Raw genomic sequence first — 23,059 nt, 5'->3', positions numbered from 1 at the left:
TTTATTCACCATTTCTTCCCAATGAAGTAGAAACAAGTTTATCATGCCCCAAACACCTGCCCCACCCCGCCTGCCACCCCAGCAGGAGATCTAGGCAATGCCAGGCGGCCCCAGCCTCCGTCCTTCCATGTGCCCACCCCAGGTCACTGGATGCCCCCTGAGAGATTCCAAGAAACAGGCATTGTCGGGGGCTGGGGGGGGGGGGGTCCTCCATCTCACAGACCCAAAAGCCAAAATCCACATGGTTCCTGGAGTCCACACCGGCATCCCAGGCCCTCCATGTGCTCCCTAAGCACCTCTGGACAAGACCTTTCCCTACTTCTAGCCCCTGCTTCCTCTACTGGGCAATGAGAGATGTGGACTGGATCAGACATTTGTGACGTCCTGGAGTTACAGAACCCTCTGAGAATCTGTAACAACTCTTAGTGAGCCCCCCCTAGACAGAGACCATACCATATTCCAAACAAATCAGGATGGCTGTGACTGGCGCCCACCATACAACAAAACAAGGACATGGGAACTTTCTCGGGGGTCCTTCTGGCTTTGACATGCCGTGGCTTGCACAGTGCGGACAGGACCAAAGTCACAAATGTGACTTCCTGAGTACCGTGGGACCTCACTGTTTCAGCTACGCCCCACGGCCCTGCAGTCAACCGTTACTTCTCAGACCTATTGGCTTCCAGTGGGCTCACGGACTTGCCCCGCTCAAGTGAAGCTACAAGGTAAAAGCTAAATAAAGATAAACTGAGTCCTTCCTTCCCACCACATCCTCCTACTCCATCTGGAATCCACCCCGTCGGCCCTGAACCATCTCTCTGGGGCGGCCCCAGGGGCTGGGACGCTTGAGGAAGCTGCTCCGGTCCTAAATGCAGGCAGGATCCCGTGTCCGGCCTGGAGGCCAAGTGGCCCCCTCCCGTGTGGCTGTGAACATGCAGGCGCGCACATGTCCTGACAGACCTGGGAGGACTGGACAGGAGGGGGGGGCGAGGGGCCACAGTCAGAGGGTACGGGAAGGCCGGGGAGAGAATGACAAGACCCACCAGATGTCAGGCAGCAGCGCTGGGCTCCGCTTCTCTTCAGTGCGCCCTCTTAATGGCCACACACTCCCCACTTAACACCGCCGCACCTAATCCCTGAGCTAGGACAAATGGCATTACTCTCGGCCCAGCCCTCACCCTGGGAGGGAGAGAGGGAGGGGTGGCCTGGGGCACCCTGAGCCGAGCCACCAATGGAGATCCCCGCCATCCCTGCCAGAAGCCTCCAGGCCCCTCACTAACCAGTTCCTTGCTGGAGGCCACCAACCCCCCTCCCTCCTGGACTTCAGGAAGAGGACGTCCTGACCAATTCTGCCCCACACCCAGGCACAGCTGCCCTCCCCCCAAGAAAGGCGCCTTCCATGGAAGGGGAGAAGGCACATCCCTGGCCCTCAGGCTGATGGGCCCACGAGACGCTCTCAAGAAAGGTAGCAGCCAGCACCCAAAGAGACCACGCCGGCACAGCTCTGCCCAGCTTCCAACGTGATCCAAACAAGATCCTTCCCCCTCCAGACCTCAGTTTCCCCACGCATCCTGAGAAGGAGAGGAAGAAGGCCTGGTATGGTCTACTGGCACCAGCTGGCAGTCAAAGCATTTGTGACCCCGGCTTCTGGGCCTTGCCCCCATGCCAACTCAGCTGGTGGGCTCTTCCTACTGCCCCGGCCAGCAGAGGAAGAAGCAGGGTAACTGCCAGGTTATAGAAGGCCTAGAACCCACGCCACCATGTTGAGGTGTGGGGTAAAAAGGGCCTGACGTAGCCCAGAGAGGAGAAGCAACTAGGCCACGGTCACACACGCAGCTGCAAAGGGGCCAGGCTAGCTTGGCTTTGTTCGGCAGCCGCAAACATGTGAGACTGCCCACCTGTGAGGGAACCTGCCTTGTTAGAGGACACCAAGGAAAGCACAAGGCTATTTGCTAACAGCAGGATTTCAGGCCCTTTTTCCAGTAGGGAAAAAGACAGAGTGTTTGTATGTGTGGGCCTGGGATGGATGCTGGGCTGATGATCCAGGTGCCCCCATGTCACCTCACAATGGTGGCCCAGGACCCTTCCAGCCCTGCGTGAACACTGAGAACCCCTGCAGGGAGCAGAGGCCTTGGCTACCTCTTCACGGCTGCCTAAGGCCCAGCCAACAGGCCCAGCAGGGGTGACAGGGAAACTGCCCCCCATGGGGGGCATGGACTAGGTTGCCCACAAGACAAGAAAGCCTTAGGGAACCCGAAAAGGCTCCAGGCCCTGCAGCCAGAGCCAAAGGCTGCTGGATGTGTTGGGGGCAATAAAGAGGAAGGGAAAGCTCTGAGTCACTTAGTGCAGCACATGCTCCCTGATCTCCTGGAAGCCTGGTGGGCACAGCGCGGGCCTCCTGAGACCGGGAGGCTTCACTCGGGACACACATGGAAGTGGCCTCGTCCCTCTAGACTTGCTGGGGCTTGTCACCGCAACAGGAGTCCCCCACCCACATGCTTCCATGGAGGCACAGCTGGTAGGGAAGGGGAAGGGAGGGGAACCAGGTGGGAGGGCCTCACTTTCTCTGGAGCCCAGAAACTAGAGAGCACAGACTGAGTGAAAGCGCCCAGTGACCTACTTATTGCAGATTCCTTTTAAAGGGGCCCAGGGGGACTCAGTGAGCCACTTGGAAGGTGCCTTACAGGTGTTTCCGCACTTCCAAGGCTCCGGAATCAGTTCCTGGTATCAGGAGACCGGAGGTGTAGTCCTAGCCCTGGCTACGGCAAGGCTGTCGAGGCTGGCGAGGCAGCAGGCATGAATGGGCAGGCAGCACCCATTCTCAGATGTTACTGTGCACCTGCCCAGCGCTGAGAGTGAGCACCAGCTCCCAGGGGCTCCTGAGAGTGAGGGTTCCCTATGGTATGCCCCTAGGTGCCTCACTTGCCTGACCCCAGGCCCAGCTCCCCTCTAACCCACCAGTGACCCCAACAAGCACCTGCTCTTTTCCAGGACTTGCTTCAATCACTGGCAAAATGGACAGTTCCAGCTGGCTCCAAAGGCCCTCCTGGCTCCAAGCTAGGCGACTGACCTCTGCAGCTCATCCCCAGAGGTGGGCACAGCGGCCCCCACTCCCCACCATCCATAAACCCATTAGTCCATAAACTCCAGGCAGAAAACACATTATACAACCCCCTCCCCCCAACCCAATATAACCATGTGCTGGGCCTCTGCTGGATGCTTGGCCTCTACTTCATTAGCGCTTCCTCTCACAAGTATGGAAACTGAGGGTCACGGAAGTTAAGCATTGCTAAGGCTCCCAGTGCTTTGCTGAGATTCGAACCAGTGTCTGGCTGTAATCCTGCATTCCATGGCATCAGCCACAGAGATCCCAAAACCCACTAGGGCCTGGAAGATGCCAGCGGGTCTTTGCACCTCCCACACCTCTGACTGTGCAGCGATGAGGCTACTGTGAAAGGCAGGCTGGTGGGGGCCAGGAGCAGGCGGGCAGGGAAGGGAAGCCCGCGTGGGCGCTGAGCATCTGCAGACTGACCAGTCTCCGGCCCAGCCTGTTGTCCACCACCATCGCTGCAGTGTCTTCATCGCTGACAGCACGCTGTGGCCCCTGCCGGGCCATTTTTAAATCATTATACACATGCAAAGCTTTCTCACAGCCATTGCTTTAGTGTCACAGGATAACCTCATGAAAACACAGCGGTGATCTCCTCCATCTTTCCCCAATGAAGAAAATGGAGTTCCTGGGGGAGGGATGATGTCCCCACACGCACATTGCGAGGCAGTGTTTGAGAGTGAACTTGGAGCCCACCTCTTGTGCCCCCCAGTGCAGAGCTTTGTCGACTCCCCCATGCCCTTGACTTTCAGTTCAACCAGCACTTAAAACAGTGACCATTTCTGAGAGCTCACTCCATTTATATCTCGCGTTTCACATACTATCTCATTTAACCATCCTCATAAATGAAGTACTACTGGTTTCACTTCACAGAGACGCTAGGGCTCTGAACATGGGCACCTTGCCCAGGTCACCGTGCTAGGAGGGGGAAGCACTGGCTCTGGGGTCTAAGCTCAGAACCTCCACCCTGCACTGCTCTGTCTGGGACCCGAGGGGAGAGGACACCAGACACAAACAGCTTGTGTGCCTGGCAGGTTAAGGCAAGAGTATGAGAATAGGAAGACAAACAAAGCTCTCAGAGAGCCCACAAGACAGAGGCTGTTACAAACATCCGGGCAGGAGGCCAGGAGTCTCAGCAAAGGACATGGGAACAGAGGGAGGTGATAGATAGTAGGGAGGCGGCCCTGTGAGACCTTGGTCAAGTGCCTTGCTTTCTCTGGATCTCAATTTACCCGCTGTAAGCAAAATCCCTGGAATATCTCCAGAGCTCCCCTCCAGCCCTAAAATCACTCGGACCCTGGGAAAACAAGCAATGCCTGGTGACAGCCTGGCTGTGAGCCCTGGGGTCTCTGAAATGTCCTTGGCTGTCCTGGCATGGCTCAGCTGCTAAGAAACAGGCTTGCAAAAGCCCAGGGCTCAGCCGGGATGCCTGGGCACCAGTGAAGTGTGGGTCTTGAGGGGCCGCATTCCTCCACCCGCTGTCAACCTCTCCACGGCTCCACTGGAGCAAAGCACCACCCAGCCTGGACCCAGACCAGGAACTGAGGGCACAGTCAAGTGCCCCGCGGAATGCCACTCCCAGCCTTCCTTGTCCCTACGGGCCCTGTCCAGAGCACTCCGTGTAACTCAAGTCCCCTTAATGTCACCCACCCCACAAAGCCCCACATTCGTATTCCCTTGGGTCAGCCACTGGGAAGTACACACAAGGGGTCCTGCAGGAGAACTTGAGAGAAATAATCATCCCGTCCCTGAGTGACCTATGCAAGGCGGAGGCTGTTCATGCCGTCCGTGAGGACCCTCAGCTGGAGAAGGGTGAGCAAGTCCAGTGGGCCTGGCCCTCAGTTCTCACTCTGGCAGGCAGGAGGAGTCAGGGACTTAGCAAGAGGACTCAGGCCAAGTCCCCACACTCACGGCTGCCCTAAAACCACACATGTCGCATGCTCCTACTCCATAACCTTCCATGGCTCCTACTGCCACTGGACAAAACCCTTTAACCTGACCCACCACCCAGGTCACTGGGACTAAAAGCCTGTGTTTAACAGAGTTTGGGATATCCAGAGCCTTAACTAAGTGTTTTGTGTGGATTTTCCCATTTAACTCTCACGGCAACACCGACAAGTTACTGTGGTTGGCCCGTTTTTGCAAAGATGAGGAAACTAAGAGAGGTTCTATCACTGGCCCAGAGTCTCACAGCCAAGTGGCGGAACAAGGATTCACACCCGTTATCTGGACTCCAAGCCCGGGTGCTAAGGCGCCGTGCAATCCGGCCTCCTCAAGAACACCCTGCCACCTTCAGAGGCCCAGCTCAACCCTTCGGTGTATAAGAGGGGAAACCAAGGCACAGAGTGAAAGCTCTCTCTACAGGCAGCAGAGCCAGGGCAAGGCCTGAGGCCTGAGGCCTCCAGAGCTCCCCTCCACTGCCCCCCCGACAAGAGGCACACTGGGCAGAAAGGTGAGGACCACCATGACAATGAGTCCTCAGAAACTGCCTTTTTCCTCAGAAGGAAAAGCAGGAACAGATTTGCAAAGAGCGAAAAGAACATGAAGGGCCCAGAACATTTGTTCTTGAGAGATTTTCAGAGTCCGGGAGGGCACCCCTCACACCCATGCAGGGATCACAGGTGCAGGGACCAGCCACGTGCCCCTCCACTCCAGCCAGGGCTCCAACTTAATGCATCTGACCTGAAATCTCCATTTCTCTCCCCAAACCTGTTTGTCCCCTGCAGCCTTCCCAGTCTTGGTAAATGACAACACTGTCCCTCCAGTCCTTTAGGCCAGAGTCTTTGCTGTGGACACCCTCTTCCTCTCACACCCCACACCTAATCCATCAGCTTATCCTATAAAATCCATCCAGAATCTGACCTCTGGTGGCCTCTGCCCAGTGGTCACCCCGAGCCCTTCTTCATCCATGTGGCTACAGAAGCCTCCCGGCCAGGTACCCTGCTTCTTCTCAGGCTGTGGCCCAGTCGATCCTTCCCCGATGTGCGCTGAAGGGAGTATGACCTTAGCCCCAAGTCCTCGGCAGCTTCCCCTTTCCTCACACAGAACAGCAAAGACCTCTGGAGGGGCCAGAGGGCCCAGCAGTCTGCCCCTCCACATTCCCTCAGGCCCCATCTCCTGCCAGGATGGCTCTTCCTTCCGTCCCAGGCACACCAGCTTCTTCCTGTGCCTCGAAGCCTTTGCATAGCTGTTCCCTGTGCCTGAAATGCTCTTCCCCAGAAATACCTGTGGATTCCCCCGCCCTCGTGGAGCCTGCTGTCCCTCTCTCTGGAGACCATCCGCTACCACCCAACACAGCAGAGTCACTTGCTCAAATCACTCTTTTTACCCCCAAACCAAGCTTTATTTCTCCTCCTGGGGCCTCTTGCCACCTGACAAATAGCGAGTACCGAACCAGTGTTTGTTGCTTTGCTGATTCTACCTCACCACCAGAAATGTCAGCCCCGAGTCCCAGACACGGACTTGGTTTGTTTTGCTCACTGCCATGTCCCAGGATAAGAAAAAAGTGCCTGAACAAAGTCAATGCTTGAAAAAAACATTGTTGGATGAGGAATTACTGCCTCCCTCATCTGCACATCTCTTTTGGCTTCTGCAGCCCCTGGAGACCAGTGTCACTTGGAGGCTGATCACCTGTGTCAGCTGAAACCCTGATGGTTGTCACAGGAACAGCTCGTGGCCAGACCTCCATCCTGTGCTGGGACAACTGACTGCCTGGACCAGAGCAGGGCTTTACTTTGGTTCCTGTCTGGTACCTTTGCCCACCCTTTTGGCCACTGGGGGAGAACTTCTGGGCTTGATGGCGGGGCCCATGGGGTGGACGCCCGCTCTCCCAGCCCCCCAGTGATGCCGGTCCTGGGTCCGGCGTCTGACAAAGCCCCAGGCTCCCAGCAAGAGGAGGCAGAGGAGGGCAGCCCAGTGCCACGCCTGCCCTTTCCCTGTCCCAGCGGGAGGGCCATCAGAAGGAAGCTTTGTTTTCAGAATAAAGAGCATGAAGCCCGGTGCCAGGCGGAAACGAGCACCAAGGGGGCTGGCCCATCAGAGACAGTTTAAGGAAGAAAAAAATGGAATGGAGAATATATGAGGGATAATTTGCACATCCAACCGGTTTCATGCCTCTGGGGTGGCTGTGACGATGGTGGCTTCACTTCTCCAGGCCCTACCATGGAGGCCAACACAGACAATCAGACTATTGTCCTGCTCGGTGATCTGGCATTGACCCTGCAGAGGGAGGTGGGGACAGAGGAGTGTAGCCTTGCCTGGGAGTCAGATCACCTGAATCTGGGCCCAACTTTCTATGCTCTCATGTGCGACACTGATAGAGTCCCTTCTTCTACATACCTCAGTTTACCCACCTGTAAATGGCTTATCGAGGCCTGCACTTGAAGCCCTGGGTTGCCTGCCACAGGACCACACACTGGGGCACCCCTCAGCCTGTGCCAAGTCACTGGGCCACAAGCTAGACCTCCAACTTCCCTGCGCTCGGGCCTCCCTGTGGGGCCTGACAGCCAGGGCACAGCCCCTGTCCACTCTGGCCCTGGCTTCTAGCCTCCCTCTTCCCATGATTACCTGAAATATGTGAACGCTCTCTGGGCCTGGCCCAGTGACGGGGGACCTCATCCCCACCCAGACACTGGCTCCTATGCTGATCCCTGCTGTCATCTTCTCCAAGGATGGCTCATAAGGCTCTTTCAGCCACAACAACTGAAAGGAGCCCAGTATGTTAGCACATAGAGGGCAGAAGAGAAGCCCAGAGAAGGAAAGGAGCATGTTGACATGACAGCACAGCTGCCTTCCAGGGGTCCTCCCTACCAGCCTGGGGCTTTAAGAGTTAAGACAAGGTCCTCAAAACCTGGCTACAGAGCCCCGTGTCTGTGCCTTCTGGGGAGAGGGAGGCTGTACCTTAGACTGAAGGAACCAAAGACGGGGGACTGAAATCTATATGCAATTTTTTAAAGTTCCGTGCTTTTTCTTGTACCCAGAACAATTACAACCCCTCAACCAAGAGCTCATCCAAAGGAAGACAGCTTAGCTGGCCTCGGGGCTGGTCAGGATTTCAAATGAAAGAGTGAAATGAACCTTGGACAGACAGACAGCTGGACAAAGGAGCTGATGGATAACGCATGGACTTGAGCAGCAGAATAAAGCAGAGAAAGGCTAGGAAGAGAGCCCGGCTGGTAACACCCGAACGGATGCCCTGCCTTCCCCCTTGCCGTCCCCCCAGGACACAGAAGTCTGCACTTGGTGCCATCGGAGGGCTGCTGATCCCCACCTCCCTGTCCCCCGAAACTCCTCCAAGTCCCCCGGGAGAGTGTAGTGCGGGACAGTTGCAGGTGAGATGGTCCTCCCCGTGGCTGCACAGCGTGGGGACAACAGTTCCAGCCACTGTTCATCCACAGCTTAAGAAGCTGCCGGGGTCAGTGGCTAAGCAGCACGGCTTATCAGGGAGGAGGATTCGAGGGCCACAGGCCAGGCTGATCCGGAGGCCTCGATTAAATGGAACCTTTGCAGCTGGCAGGGAGCACCACTGCCACACCTTCGCTCAGAGAGGAAACACTTAATTTGCTCCTGCTGTGTACAGGGCCCTGAGCCTTAGCACGATGCTCTGAGCAGAGAGGAGCCAGCCCCCCATCCTCCGTCACTCTTAAAGAGCTCACAAAGCAGAGAGACGAGGAGCTACACCATATAGCACAGGAGAGAAAGCAGTCCACACCATCAGGACAGGGTTACAAACTCAGACACCTGGACGGCCAGAAAGACCAGGTGCGTGTGCGAAGAACTCAGGCTCAAGAGGTTCTGATCCTCCGAATTTGTGAAGTAAAGCCAGAAATCGGGACTCTTAGGTAAAATCTCCTCTTGGCAATCGGTTCAATTTTCATCATGGGCTGAGCAGAACTTGCCCATGGGGAAGATGTGGCCTGCCAGCCTGTGGCCTCTGTTTTCTGGAAAGTGACATATTGTGCCACAGAACATGCTGTGAAGCTCAGTAGAAGCCAACTTCCCCATAGCGGAGGGGCCCAGGAAGGCTTCGGGGGAGAGAAGGAGGGGTGTGGGCTGCAGGACAGGGAGAGCACCCCTGCAAGGGAATCCTGGGGAGAGGTAGGCACACCCGCTGGAAACACAGGGGCCATGGATCAAGGGGCCCCTAGCCTATGGCCTTCATTTCCCCCTAATGAGGAGTCCCTATCTCTGCCCTCAAAGCAGGCAAGAGGCATCAGCTCCCTCTGTCCCCAGGTGGCAGGGGGAGGGGCCCCCACACCCAGCAAACCTCCAGATTAAATCAATGGGCAGCAGCAGAGCACAGGTTCGATTTCATCCCTGTAGCCTGAGGAACGGGTCAGCTAATGCAACAGCTCCATCGGAGGTAGAGACAATGGAGGACAAAACAAGGTTAAGAATCGTGTCCTGTCTGGCCAGGCCTGGCTGGTTACATAAGCCTGCCTCAGGACAAAGCCATGTTCAAGGCACCAAGCGAGGGCCTGGGCCAGAGAGTCCCAGAAATACAGAGAAGGTTCTCCCTCCCTCCCTGTCTACCCTCTACTCTCCCACCTTGCCTTGCAGCTCCTGGAGAGCTCAACACAAAGTACAGAGCCACAGGTGGGGACTAAGACCCCCACGGTAAGGCACTTAACAGGATCAGAGCTGGGACTAATAACAACAGCGCCCTTTTACCAAGTGATTACTTTGTATCAGGCACTGGGATAAGTCCTTCACCTGGATTACCTTATTTTAAAAGCCGGGGATACCACGAGATAACTATTATTATTCTTCCCCCTTGACAGAGAGGGAAACTGAGGCACAGCCACAGCCACTTCCCGAAGGTCACACAGCTCCTAAGTGAAGGATTTAGAACCCTACCCTGGCCTCTGAGGCCACACTCTGAACCACCGTGCTCTGCGGCCAGAGGGCTACCGTCTCCTAGAATATGACAACCTCACGGCCTCATCAGCACCCTGCTCGATGTAGTGCAGGCCCACGGCCTCTCACCCTCCTGTCAGCACCTGAGGGGACACTGGGGCCTCTGACAACCTGATGAAACCTCCAGACTCTCTCTACAGAGAAAGAATGAAGAGGAATGCCGACAGAATGCTGTGCGTGATCTCAGGGGCACACAGACTCCTGCATTGGTGAGAACAGATGAGTCAAGATCATAGGATCCGCAGGATTGAGAGACAGGAGGTGGCAGAGGAAGAGGACTCCCCCAAGCCCTTCGAGATGCCTCGTATCTGTAAACATGAAGCCTAAACTCACAGCTGCTTAAGTTCCTAGGCGTGGGCATGAATCGGGGCTCAGGGCCTAGTCATCCCTTCAGGGCTGGGAGAACAGAAGAAATCATGACATACAATAGCCCTCGCCTCTGCACCCACTGGGTGTGACTCAGCTCCCAGCTGCTGGGCAGACGGTGCACAGCTGGGCCGTGGCATCTGGACGGGGGTGGCATCACTAAGCACACCACCCCAGCCTCCTGCCTGCCCCACAAGTCAGCACTGAGGGAGCCCACCTCGATAGAAACCAGCCCCGGATCTGCCCTTTCTCCATGGCTCTGAGTGTTTCCCAAGGGGGCTCCTATGTAGCCACTGCCCAGCTTCCATGCCAGCCGGGGCCCAGGGAGTAGTAAGTCAAGACGACAGCCCCTTGCAAGGCACCAGAAGACCCCGGCTCCAGGGCCCAGTCTTCTGCTATCTCACTGCATGACCTCCAATAGGCCCCTCCCATCTCTCAGAGCCTCAGTTCCACCAATTGTAAAACGGGGAGACCACCCTATCAAGCCCTTCCCACTCAAAGCCCTGAGTATATAAACAGCAGCATGACAAACTTCACGGAGCCCTGGAAGCTTGCTTTCAGGAAGTTACATAAACATCCTTCAGAGAAACAAAAGTCAAACCTAAAGACCACTTTTTTTTTTTTTTTAAAGGATATTAAGAAGCCCTTTTTATAGTCCAGCTTCCCCCATCCTACTTCCATTGTTCCAGATATCCTCTCAGGACCTAGAAAACACACTTGGTTTCCGTCTGGGGTTTGGGCTTCTTGGTGTTCTTCCCTTGGATGCTGCCCTGCCTCTCTTTGGCAGCTTTCTCCCCAGGACACACCCGTCTCTGCCCCCAGCAGCGCTCTGGGCCACCCTGAGGGTGATGGCTACCCAGACTGCCTGAGATGGGGTCAGGGACAGTGTTTGGGAAACAAGCCCTTCCCTGGTCAGAATGGAGATAGCTCTGGGTTCTGGTCCCAATCATGACACCTTGTGTGGCCCTGTGCGGGCAAGTCCCTGCTCCTTGGTTCCCCACTGGGAAAAATGAAGAGGCTGCCACACTGTGTCAGGAAAGCCCTCCAGCTCCTGGGCTCCTTGGGGACACTGAGGCAGAAAAGAACAGCAGGCTAGACAGTAGGCTCTCATCCTGACCCCCATCCCCAGTCCTCCTGCTAGAACCAGAGACCCACTCTTCTCTCTCTGATTTTCTCCCTTGCCCTAGCTGTGGGATCCTGTACGCAGCGCTGAGTGAGTCTGTGTGCCCCAAATGGTCATCCAGACAACAGTAAGAATGACAGTGTCTGCAGCGGAGGCCCAATGGGGAGGCCTCAGCCCGAATCACCCCAACGCAATCCCGTCACCCTTGCCAAAACCTAATTCACTCATCTGATAGTATGTATGTTTCTGCGTCTTTAAAAAAACAATCTAAGCTGTGGCCTACTAAACAAACATGCCAAGACCATCTCCCCACCTCCCTTCTTCCAAGGAGATCGTGCTTCTAAGCACCCCTACAGAATTCTATGGAATTCCTACATCTACCACCTTATGGCTGTATGGCCTCAGTATTTTCATCTAAGAAAATGGGGACAATAATAGTGCCTGCCTTATAGGATTATGCCTAGTAAGCACTGGTAAGCCCTCAAAAAATGCTGAGTGGCAATTATATGATCATCAGTAAAATTACTGAGATGCTTAACACCACTGGGCTGGTGACAGCTAGGGCGCCTCAGCCCTGTCCCACCACATCTGACCACGGTCCTCGCACAACCATGCACGCGCCTTCAGCCCCCAGCACACACGCTTCTCTGAAGCAGAACCCACACACTCCACCGGACTCCAGCCCCAGAACACGGCTGGCTTGTTCCTGGCCCCCACTTCTGCCATCCACAAAGCTCCCCACCCTTCAAGCCCCCTGATCCTGCCTTCCTCCAGTGGCCCTGGCACGGTCTCCTATATCTGTGTTGGGGTTCTACTGAACCTCATTACTGTGTCACAAGGTTGCTTCCTGGAGATGGAAGGCTCTTACAAGATGGTGGCTCTTTGAAGCCAGTGTAGAAAGAAACTGGGCTTTTCTCTGGGTCTTCCACATTTATTGGGTATCCGACTATGCTGAGAGCCCAAGGAGAGAAGCATCTTTTTTTTTTTTTTAATTCTCTAACCAAGTGTTTCTTGAACTTTAGCACGCACCTGAATCCCTTGGAAGCTTCTTCAGACTGCTAGATCCCTCCTTCCCCCCCATCCCAGCTTCTGATTCAGTAGGTCTGGGGTGGGGCCAGATAACTGGCATCTCCAGCAAGGTCCCAGGTAATGCCCATGCCTAGTCCAGATACTGACTTTGAGGACCACTGACTTAACCTGCAGGGGAATCGGGAAGAGCTCTCTCGAGTACGTGATGCTGAGACTCCTGTAAAAGCATGAGCAGGAGAGGCCTTGATGTAAGGACAGGAGGAAGGGAATCTGGGCAGAGAGGGAGGCATGAGCTCAGGCACTGTGATGATGACACCCATTTCTCCTCACCTGGCCTCTGCCTGGGCAGGCAGCGCAGATCAGAGGTGGCTGCCACAGAGCAGTTACAAGCAGACCTCCGCCACTGGAGCGCCACCACAGACCTGCCCAGACAGGTGGCTCCCCCGCCGGCTGGCGGGTGAGGACGATTCCAGCCCTGCTGCACGCAGCCAGACCTCAGGTGTGAATGAGGCCAGAGTCTCTGCACCGGGATGCTGTGCCACACGTCTGGACATCTTGGCTGGCTCTAAGTGCTGCCTCTCTTCCCGGGTCTCACAGAACAGGTCAGCTTCAGCTGGCCAGAGCAGCTCCTCAGACACCAGCCGACCATGATGGTCACCCCCCAAGTCTGCACCTCCCCAGGCTGCGCCATCTGCTCCGCCAAGCCCTTGGTGCCACACCTGCTTATGGGGGGCACAGGGGCGGGGCAGGGGGATACTGGTGCCTGTCTCCTACAGCAGTTGGGAGGACAACATGAGCTCTGTGGTCAAAAACAACGTCGCCAATTACAATAATAACAATTACAACAACTACAACAATAACAACATTGCCAACAACAACAACTAACATGGACTGAGCTTCAAGCTAAGCATGTTTCCTGCATTATCTTTCTAGACACTAAAGAGCTTGCCTAAGGTCCCACCAGTGGGAGACAGCCCAGCAAGGATCTGAACTGCCAGGGCCTAGCTTCCAGCCTCTGCTCTGTGTTCTACTCACCTGCCTCAAGACCTACCCCGGAGTCACCACTCCCTGCCGTCATCCTGTTCCCATTCCCAAGGCACAGGGAGGCTAGGCGGGAGGCCTCTGGGGGCTCCAGCCCACAGTGTGCACAGCCTGGGGTGTGGGTCCCTCATCCTGAGGACGGCCACAGGACCTGCCAGCCAGGTCAACTTATTGGACACAAGTTTCAGACACCATTCCACATGGCCACCAGAGAGGAAAACGGGCCTATTTTAGAGCTTGAGCACCTCAACCTTGATGAAAGGAGAGAAGAGGAAAAACAGGTGTAACAAAGAGAAGAAATCCTGTCAGGCTTCTTGGATGAGAATGCCAGCACCCACACCCCATACAAATTGCCCTGAGTCTCTGGGCCTGTTTCCTCTTCTGAACGAGCCTTCTCAGGCTATTATACAGAAAGGTCAGGAACTCAAACCCCAAGGATTCCTCCCTCCATCTCTGAAAGGACAGACCACCCCCCAGATATAAACAATAGTAATACCCACTGTTATCTCTGAAGAGTTCCTATGGTCTGGGCTCTTACCCAGGGAAAGGCATCGAACTCTCCCTAGCAAAACAGGACAATTATTACCTCATTTTGCAGCTGAGAAAACCAATGCCCAAAAGGGGTTTAAGATTTAGGTAATTTGCCCCAAATCCCACAGCTAATGGTAGCAGAGCTGGGATTTGAACCCACAACTTTTGACTCCACTCTGCAATGCCGCCCACTCCCACCAGTGTAGAAATGGCCCACAGGCAGCACCCACCTCTAAAGCACGGATCCTAGAAGAAATGAGATGTGTCCTTAAGAGATCTGAATTTCAAGCCAGGTGTGTGAAGGGCCCGGTGAGGGGGCCGTGTCACAGGCTCCGGCTGTACAACTGCAGGGTGCAGGCCATGCCAGTTCTGCGGCATGAGGGCTGACTGTATGGAGGGGTAGCACTGGAGCTGGGCCCCGGTTGGGGAGGCCTGGTGGGGGGCCGGTGAGAGGAAGTGACTGGCGTGCAGTGCCTTCACCAGATGCAGAGATGACCACAGCAGCAGGGACGGCTACACACAGGCAGGGACAAGAGGCAGGTTCTGCTTGAGGGTTGAGGGGGAATGGGAGATGGGGCACAGGGTCACACAGCGGGCTACTCCCCAGACCTAGCCCACAAATAAATAAATGCTCATTTGCAACATAAATTTTTTAATTAGATTAATCCAATCCATATCAAAAAAATAGAACAGGGAGAAATACAAAGGGCTAGGAGGCAAGTTAATATAAACTCTCTCCATCTAGAAAAGAGCTTTGGAACCCTCCGTGATTCCTCTGGAGACACACTGGCTCTTGGTGAGAGGCTACACAGTCCTAGACATCCATGTCCTTTCCTTCTACCAAGCTCCAAGCCTCCAAGCTGAAGAGGATGGGCAGAACTTTGTAAGCCCCACAGGCAAGAGAAAGCTGGTGACGCCCCCTCTCCAGGTCCAGGAGACCCTGCTTTAACCTTTACTGCAGAGAAGGAGGGGAACAGCCCTGCCCCTACCCCAGCCCTCCCACTCCTCACTTTCTAACTCTCAAGCCCTTTCCTCCAGCTCCTCCTGATTCAGATGATTCATGATTCAGCCTTCTTTCCACACATTTTTAAACAAGAGAGACTGAACCCATTTCACAGACTGGAAAATGGAAGCAGAAGGCTCCAGTCCTCTGGAAAACCACAGTCCCCGGCCGCTCAGGCTCTGGCAGCTGATCTGTCCCAAGGGGCCCCTGGAAGGCCAGCCGTGCTGAGTGTGTTCCACAGGGTGAGGACTCTCCCAGGCAGAGCACTGCAGGCCAGGCAAGTATGGGGAACTTCCCAAGAAGCATAGGAAGGGGCAGCTCAGAAGAGCTATGAGAAAAACAGGGGGCGGAAGTGGGCCGAGCACCACCCCAACTGCTGAGATTCTCGAGAGAAAAGAGAACTGAGAGAAGTCCCCCAGACCTGACCCTGCCGGCACGCACCCTCTGCATGCTCTCCCCTATACCTTTAGCAATGCTCACTGCATATCTTCAGCGATGGAGACCCTGCCTCCTCCCTGGGCACCCTAGTCCCCTGTTAGCCTCCTGTTCCCTTGGTGCTTTCTCTGCCCTCAGGAGGCACCGGACAAGGCTATGTCCTCTGCCCAGAGACAGCCCTGCAGGGATTCAAAAGTGGTGGCACTGCCACTTAAGGGTCCTAAACCTTTGGTCACCTGCAATGATCCTGATCCCCAAAGCAGCTACCAAGTCCTGTGGCCTCCTCCTCCTTTCTTCAGCCCCATGGCCTGAGTCAGGTTTTGGTCAGCTCTCTGCTGGACCACAATTAGCATCATCTCTGAGTAGGTCTCAACGCCACCAGTTTTGCCATCATCTTTGGCCAAACGACTTCTGGGAGGAACAGCCACTAGAGCAGACACAGTTCTGGCCCGTGTTCCAATACAGTTCTGTAAGTGACTCAAGCTGTCTGAGTCTCCACTGCCCCATCTGAAAGTGGGGCTGGGGTGGGGGTCCCAGCGGCAGAAGCTACTTTGCAGTGGTGCTGTGAGATTTCAGTGGAGCGTCCGAAGGAGCCTGACACCAGACAGTAACAGGCATCGACTCAACGAGCTGCTTACAACCCTCCGTCCTCTCCACTGACTACAGAATAAAATCCAAACTCTGGAGCAAGATGCTGCAAACAGCCCACAACCAAATCTTGCCTCCCACTGCCCCCTTCCCCTAGGCTGCATCCTCGCAAACCCTTCCCCCCCCAGGAAGCCCTGCCAACGTTCACAACCCAAAGAGCTTTTCCCCTCTACTGACCTTCCAAAGCCCATCTCTCACTGACCACGTCCTGCCTCTTTACCATCAATGGTCTTCGTCTTCCCTCCCCCATCAGACCAGCAGCCTCTCCGCTGAGAAACAAGCAGCACCTCACCCTATTTTATTTCTCCATCACCCCACTCCGCAGACACTTTCCATACATATTTAGCAAATTACCCTAATGTTCCATTTCACGTAAAGCACGTCCAAGTCCTCCAAACAGTCCAGATATTTCAAGCCATACCCAAAACCAAATTCCAAGCCAGCAGAAGTCTGCCCAATCTCTAGGGACTTGCAGGCCTGGCTTTGGTCCCAAAGTATGGAAGACAGGTCGAGCAGGCCCAAAGCCGAGGGCAGTCAGAGCTCAGGGGGCCTAAGACTAGAGCCGTTTCTATGTTTCTCAGATGCAGATCTCTCCGCTGGCCTCTGGGCCAACCCCCCATCTGCAATTCGATCCTGATCCCGTATTCAGCTGCATCCTCAGCTTGTGATTTCAAACTGTTTCTCGAATGCCTCTTGCCATCCTGTCTTGCTTGCTGGCTCCATCCCTTCACCTGTTGATTCTCCCAGAGGCCTCTCTTCCTGCTCTGATCCAGATGGTTAAGGACCGTCTAGCCACATGCCAAGGGGCGTCCCCATCCTTCAGAACTCCTTTGAGCCATCCAGCCCCTCCCCTCTCTGTCCTGCATTTCTGAGTCCCCTCAAAGTCCAGCTAGTAGTGGAATTTCCACTCTTGTTCCTACAGGCTAACAGATCTGTCAGCCCAGGAAGATCCCCTATTCGAGCAGTCTAGCAAAGGCCTACAGACCCTCAAATCCCAGATCTAGTGATGGCACAGCCCTCAGAGCAGCTAGAAAAGTAATGCACAAACTTGCATCTCCCAAGAACTTTCATTACCTACCGCACTCCATTGTTTTAAGACGTCATGTGTTAATTAGCAAGTTGTTTTCCATTTAAAAGAGATTACTCAAGGCTCCCAATCAGAGCCCGATCAGCAGTCATGAGATGGTACCCCCACTAAAAGATTGGGCCAGCACAGGGCACTGAAGCCCATGGAAGTCTGGGTCACCACATACATTGACTCACGGGCCCACACTGTGTCCCAGGCTCAGAAACCCCATATACACATGCATTTCCAACAGGATTCTGTAATCCTGACACTGGCTCAAAGTCTACCCACCATTACTGTCCTCAGGGACCTTTGTGGCTGGGTCATCTAGGACAGCCCATTAGCTCAGCAATAAGGACCCTGCCGCTGATTCACGCAAGAGGACACATAGGCATAAATCCCTTGGCCTTACGTCTCTCGTCACCCCAAGGGCTCCACTTCTTGGCCCTACCTCTGCCCCCTGCAGATCTGAAAGTGACCTGGTCTGAATGGAGATGAAAGGCTCTGCCGTCCCCTGGGTGCTGGGGAGAGGCCTGTTGACAAAGCCACCAGCTGTCCCTAGCTGGAGCCAGGGAGACGGGCTCCTCCCTGCACCACCCGCACTGGGAGAGCATTCCGGCCACGGGCCCAGCCAGCAACAGAAGTTGGACCATCATAGGGCTCCAGTGGACGTCCCTTCTGCTCCAGCTGCCCACAATAACAAGAGCCAGGACACCAGACCTCACGCTGCACCAGCAACAGGCAGAAGGAGCATCACCTAGGGATGGGGAAATGGGACAAGTGTCCTCATAATTTGAACTGAAAATAACATGAACTCATAGTCACAGCAGGACCTTATAGAGCTCTGAGGCTGGGGGAGCTCCAAGCTCCTCCGCGTCCCACCTGTGTGACCTTCACCATCCTGGGCCTCAGTTGCCCCCTTAGCGAAATGCAGCTAATAGTCAAGTGGGAGAACTGAATAAAATAATGTATGTAGAACAATTAGCCCAGTGCCTGGCACATAGTAAACATGCAGTAAATACTTGTTGAATATAAACATGCCACCGTTTACTGACATACCACAGGCTCTCATTTCATCCTTATTCTAGAAGATACTATATTTTTCCCATTGTACAGGTAAGGAAACTGAGGTGAGGGGAAGGTAAGGAACCAGCCCAAGGTCACAGAGCTGGGAAGCGACAGACACCAGGTCGGTCTGCACCTCAGACCAGGGGGCAGTACTGCCAGAGGCCATTCTGAATGACTGGGGGCCGGTGGAAAGGAGTACAGGGCCGGGGCTAGACTGGGGGTGGGGTTCTGAATCCCCTGGGCCTGGCGTGGCTCCTGGCTGACCCTGTGCTCGAATCCGGGAAAGCCGAGCCGGGAGGGCAGTCCCCAGATTCCCGGCCTGTCCCAGAGCCCAAGCGTCCACCGGCGCCCCCTCCTCACCCCGTCCCAGAGTGCTCAAGAGCAGCGTTCAACACGGAGGCTCCTGGCTCGGTGAAGCTGGGGGAGGAAGGGAGTTAGAGACCAGGCCGCGCACAGTCCCGAGAAAACCGGTCCGGCTGCCTCTACCCTGCCCGGAGCAGGGACCCGGCCTCTAACCCCCCTCCCTCGCCAGACAAAAGTTTCCCCTGTTCGGGAGGAGGGGAGGGGGAGGGGGCATTCCTCGTGAGTGACATTATCCGTGACCTACAGCTGCCGCGCTGCCCTCGCCTGCACCCTGGCCTGCCCCCGGCCCCCGCTTGGCCCCCCACCCCTTTGTCCTCCACCCGGGTGCGCCGGGCCCCGGCAGACTCGGCTCGCCCGCCCGGCGCCCGCCCGCACTAAACTTGCGCCGTTGGCCGCCTGGGCCCCGCGCGGCCTGCACGCCCGGCTCGGGCCCCGCCGGCCCGGCGACAGGGGACTGGCTGGCCCCGGCCCTCCCAGCGTCTTACCTGCCCAGGCTGGGGCGCCCGCCGGGGGAGGAGGCGCTCCCGGAGAGCCGCGGGACGCCTGGGTTCCCCCACGGCCGTGCGGGCGCCGCGGGGCTCTGGCCCCGGCCAGGGTTAACCCCTCGCCCGCCGCCTCCCGCCGCTCCCACCCCCGCTCCACGCCGCAGCCGCCGCCACCGCCCGCTCCGCCTCCCGCTCGCTGTCCCCCTCCCCCTCCCGCCCGGTGCCCAGCCCCCAGTCCCGGCCCCCTGCACAGCACTGGAGCAGATCGCAGTCCCTCCCCGCACCCCCCCACCCCGCCCCGCGGTCCCGCGGCGAGGAGGTGGGGGTCTCCCCGAAGACTGGAAGTTGGGGCGCGCTACCATGCGCCCCGCAGGCCGGCGGGGCACAGAGGGGCGAGCCCGCGCGCCCAGGGCCCCCGGCGAGTCTCCCCTTCCCCTCGCCGGCCGCGGTGCCTACCTCCCCGAATCGCGGCCGTGGGAGCGGGGTTCGATCTCGTGATGGAGCGTGGGTGCCGGCCGGAGATCGGCTCCGGAGGCCCGGCGGCCGGCGGGCGTGCGGCGAGCGCCCCGGGGCGGGGGCCGGGGCGGGACCGGGCGCTGCTATCGGGGCTGGATTTCTCAGCTTCCACCCGGATTCTCCCTCGGCTCTCCCGGCCGATTCGGTGCTGCTCGGCGACCACGTGACGCGGGCTGCCTTTGACCCCTGTCTCCGAGCGGGTAGGGGGCGGGGGCCGGAGGGGGTGTCAGATGCGGGACCCACTAGGGCCCCCGGCGGCTGCCCGGCGTCCCGGAGGCGGTGACCCCCGGGGAAACAAAGCCCGGGGGAAGCCAACAAGTTATTCGAGGTCAAAGAGGGAACAGCGCTGGGGGTCGGAGAGGCTTTGGAGAAAATGAGGGAGACAAAGACCCGTGCCCGCCGCGCCTCCGGGGGCCCCGGGGAGCGCCCTGGCCGGGGCCGAAGGGGGCCTCCGGACTCTGACGCCGCTGGGCTTATGACAACCCTCCAGGACCTCCCCAGACGGCTCCCCCCCCCCCACAACCGGGTCTCTGACTGAGTGACCCCTCCTGCGCTCCTGGGCAGGCCTTCCCCACCCCACTCCACCCCACCTTTGCCCCGACTCTCGAAAACCCCTTTATTTCCTTTATCGTGATTATCTGGTTCATTTACTGGTCTCATTGTTTATGAGGATGTCATCTCCCCCAACAAGTTGTTCCCAGCTGAATCCCCAGCGCCTGGCCTAGAACTGGCAGATGAAGGGGTGGATGACCTTTAACAGATTTCTTCTCCCACTAAGCCTCAGTTTCCCATCCCCAGTGTCATTTCAACCATCTCAAGGACCCTGCAAGTTTCGCAAGACTATAGTGGGCATCCTCATTAACTGGATGGGGACAATGAGGCCCAGAGAGATGGGATGATTTCTGGGAGTCTCAGAGAGAGCCGGGTGGAGTCTGTGTTCAGATCTGACTGCTCTAAGCAGATGGGCTTTTTGCCCTCTGTGAACCAGAACAAGGAGAGATGGGGTGTGGGGAGGGGGCGATTTGATAGTGAGCCTTGAGTATCTCCTAATGTTGGGAGTCACTAGGCCCCTTACCTGGAGATCCTGTCTCTGGACCTTGGGTGAGGCTGGGGCAAATTTGGAAAACAATAGATCTGTAGTTTCCTAAGAACCTTCTGAGGTTCAAGACTGACTGCAGGAACAAAGATGAAAAAGCGTATAAGCAACCAGAGCAAAGCCAAGAGAGGTAGAAAGGCCGAGCTGCCCATATGACAGTAGGAGAGACTCGTCCCCATTCCCCTAAAGAGTAACTTTGTCCTGGGGGAAACAGGTTTTCATCCAGCCCACTTATGTGGGGGGGGGGGGGACGGGGGGGAGATGCTGAGGCCTGAACAAGAAGCTGTGCCCAAGTAACAGCTTTGGAAGGAGTGCCATCGGAGAGGAATGAGCCTATAGTGGTGGTCCCAGGCCCCAACTGCCGGCCATTGCAAAGAGGGGCTTGTGACTTAGTGCACACTCCAGTCCTGCCACCAGTCTGGCCAGGGAAATCAGCATCCACCAGCAAATTATCCTGTAGAGTCTATATTCCTGTCTTCAATGATCTAAAAGTCCTTGAATATGCTCTGAGTCTTAGGCAGGTTAAACAAGCCCCCTAGAACCTTACTCATGCTAATCTCTGCTTTAGAAGACTATTTCCATCCACATGAGGTCCTGTGAGCATCTTGTCTGTGCCAGGCACTGAGGTCCTAGTAAGGGAGAAGCAGGATTGAAAGAGACATGGGTCTACACTCAAGAGGGATATAGACATGTTTGGAGGTGTCCAGGAGCTGGCTATGCTGAGTGCCTGCTGGAGAGGCCCAGGGCAAGAAGTGCTATGCCTTACAGTAAGAGGGGAGCAGAAGGAGGGAGCTTTGGGGAGAGTCAGCGTTGGAGCAGCGTCAGGAGGAATGGGTGGGATCAGGGTGGGGAGAGGAAATGCTCTGCACAAGGAACAGCCTGTGCAAAGGCCCCATGGAAAGTGCTGGGGGAAAGCTGAGTGTTGTATGGGTGGGAGGTAGGGGGCAAGAGGAGGAGGGCGGAGGTAGCAGGAAGGCCAGAACGAGCAAGACAACTGGAGAGGTGGGTTAGGAGCAGATTATAGGTGACCTCTTGGGAAAAGCTCCACAGATCGGACATTCTCTTGAGAGCTTGGTGGAACAAGAAGGCTCTTAAGAAGGTGAAGGAGGTGATAGCCAGGCTGTGGGAGGCCCAGGGGAAGGGAGGCGAGTCGGGTCGCAGTCCTCATCCTCCTGCCCAGGCTGACTGAGTTCTGGCATCTCATCAGTGGAATAAAGCATTTGGGAGGCAGCATTGAGCTGGGGTAACTCCCCATCACTGATAGCTAGGTCTTCCTACTCTTGTCATGTCTTCAGAGTTGCTGTTGACCAAGATGGCCTCAAGGCCCTCTGGCTCAACGTCACCCAGAAAGCCTGTAAGGAGGCAAGGCCCAGGCCCCACCCAGAGAATTTACCTCCACGGGACTACGAGAAGCTGACCTGCATTTCTAACCACACCCAGGAAGTTCTGAGGAAGACTGTCAAGATGCCGGTTCCTCCATCCCTTCAGGATCCACTCACACCTCTCAGAGCTTCCAGGATTTTCTCTGCCCTGACAACTCCCCCTGCCCAGATCCTCTCCTCAGCCCCAGGTAACCTCTCCACTGCCCACTTGATATGTCCTCCCAAGGTTACCTTTATCCGATTCCACAAGTCAGAGGCTAAACTCATTTCTTCCACCCAGACCTGCTTCTCTCCCCTTCTCCTGTGGCCCCAGCTCACATTTCCAGTCCAGAAATCTGACACCAGCCCCTTGTCCCCGCATCCCATCCGAGAGTCAGTCCCTTGGTTCTGCCTTCAGATTCTTTTTTTTTTTTTAATCTAATGCAACCCCATTTCTTCTTCTTCACCATTGCTGCCCTAGTCCAAGCTGCCATCTTGTCTCCGCCATCATCCATGTTCATGGTCTCTTAATCGCTCTCTCTCCCTCCCTCCCTCTTTGCTCCCTCTGATGCAACCTCGTCATTCTCATTTCCCATTTAAAACACAGCTTACCATTAATCTTAGGATAAATTCCCTGCCCTGATGTCCAGCCTCACCTCTCATCCGAAATGGTACACCCCACCTTCCCCTTTACCTGACTAATTCCTTGATGAGAGCGTGGACTCAGCCCGACTGCCGGCTTTGAATGCTGCCCTTTCCACTTACAAGCTGTGTGACCTGGGGCCTGTTTGTCAAAGTGTCTGTGCTCAGCTTCCTTATCTCTAAAATAGGGACAATAATAGTATTGTAGTTGGGGGGGGTGGTTAAATGAGTTAAATATGTCAAATCCTCAGGGTTGTCTGTGTTC

General features: G+C 56.0%; 1 protein-coding gene across 2 annotated transcripts in view; it reads right to left on the bottom strand.

The window, feature by feature from the left end:
- Positions 1-19,824, bottom strand: part of NDST1 (N-deacetylase and N-sulfotransferase 1) — a 54,237-nt gene extending 34,413 nt beyond the window's left edge. The window contains exon 1 of one of the 2 annotated variants that reach the window (XM_032851558.1): positions 19,636-19,824. The gene's annotated coding sequence lies outside the window, so the exon portion shown is untranslated. Of the gene's footprint in view, positions 1-19,179; positions 19,307-19,635 lie in introns of those variants that run through there. The other variant, XM_032851559.1, reaches the window with a different exon arrangement.
- Between the last annotated feature and the right edge of the window lie 3,235 nt (positions 19,825-23,059).

The sequence above is a fragment of the Lontra canadensis genome, unplaced genomic scaffold, assembly GCF_010015895.1.
Source record: "Lontra canadensis isolate GAN:19392208 unplaced genomic scaffold, GSC_riverotter_1.0 scaffold5, whole genome shotgun sequence".
NCBI classification, from domain to species: Eukaryota; Metazoa; Chordata; class Mammalia; order Carnivora; family Mustelidae; genus Lontra; species Lontra canadensis.
Note: the sequence above shows the minus strand (reverse complement) of the source record. Positions and strands in the feature narration are given on the sequence as shown.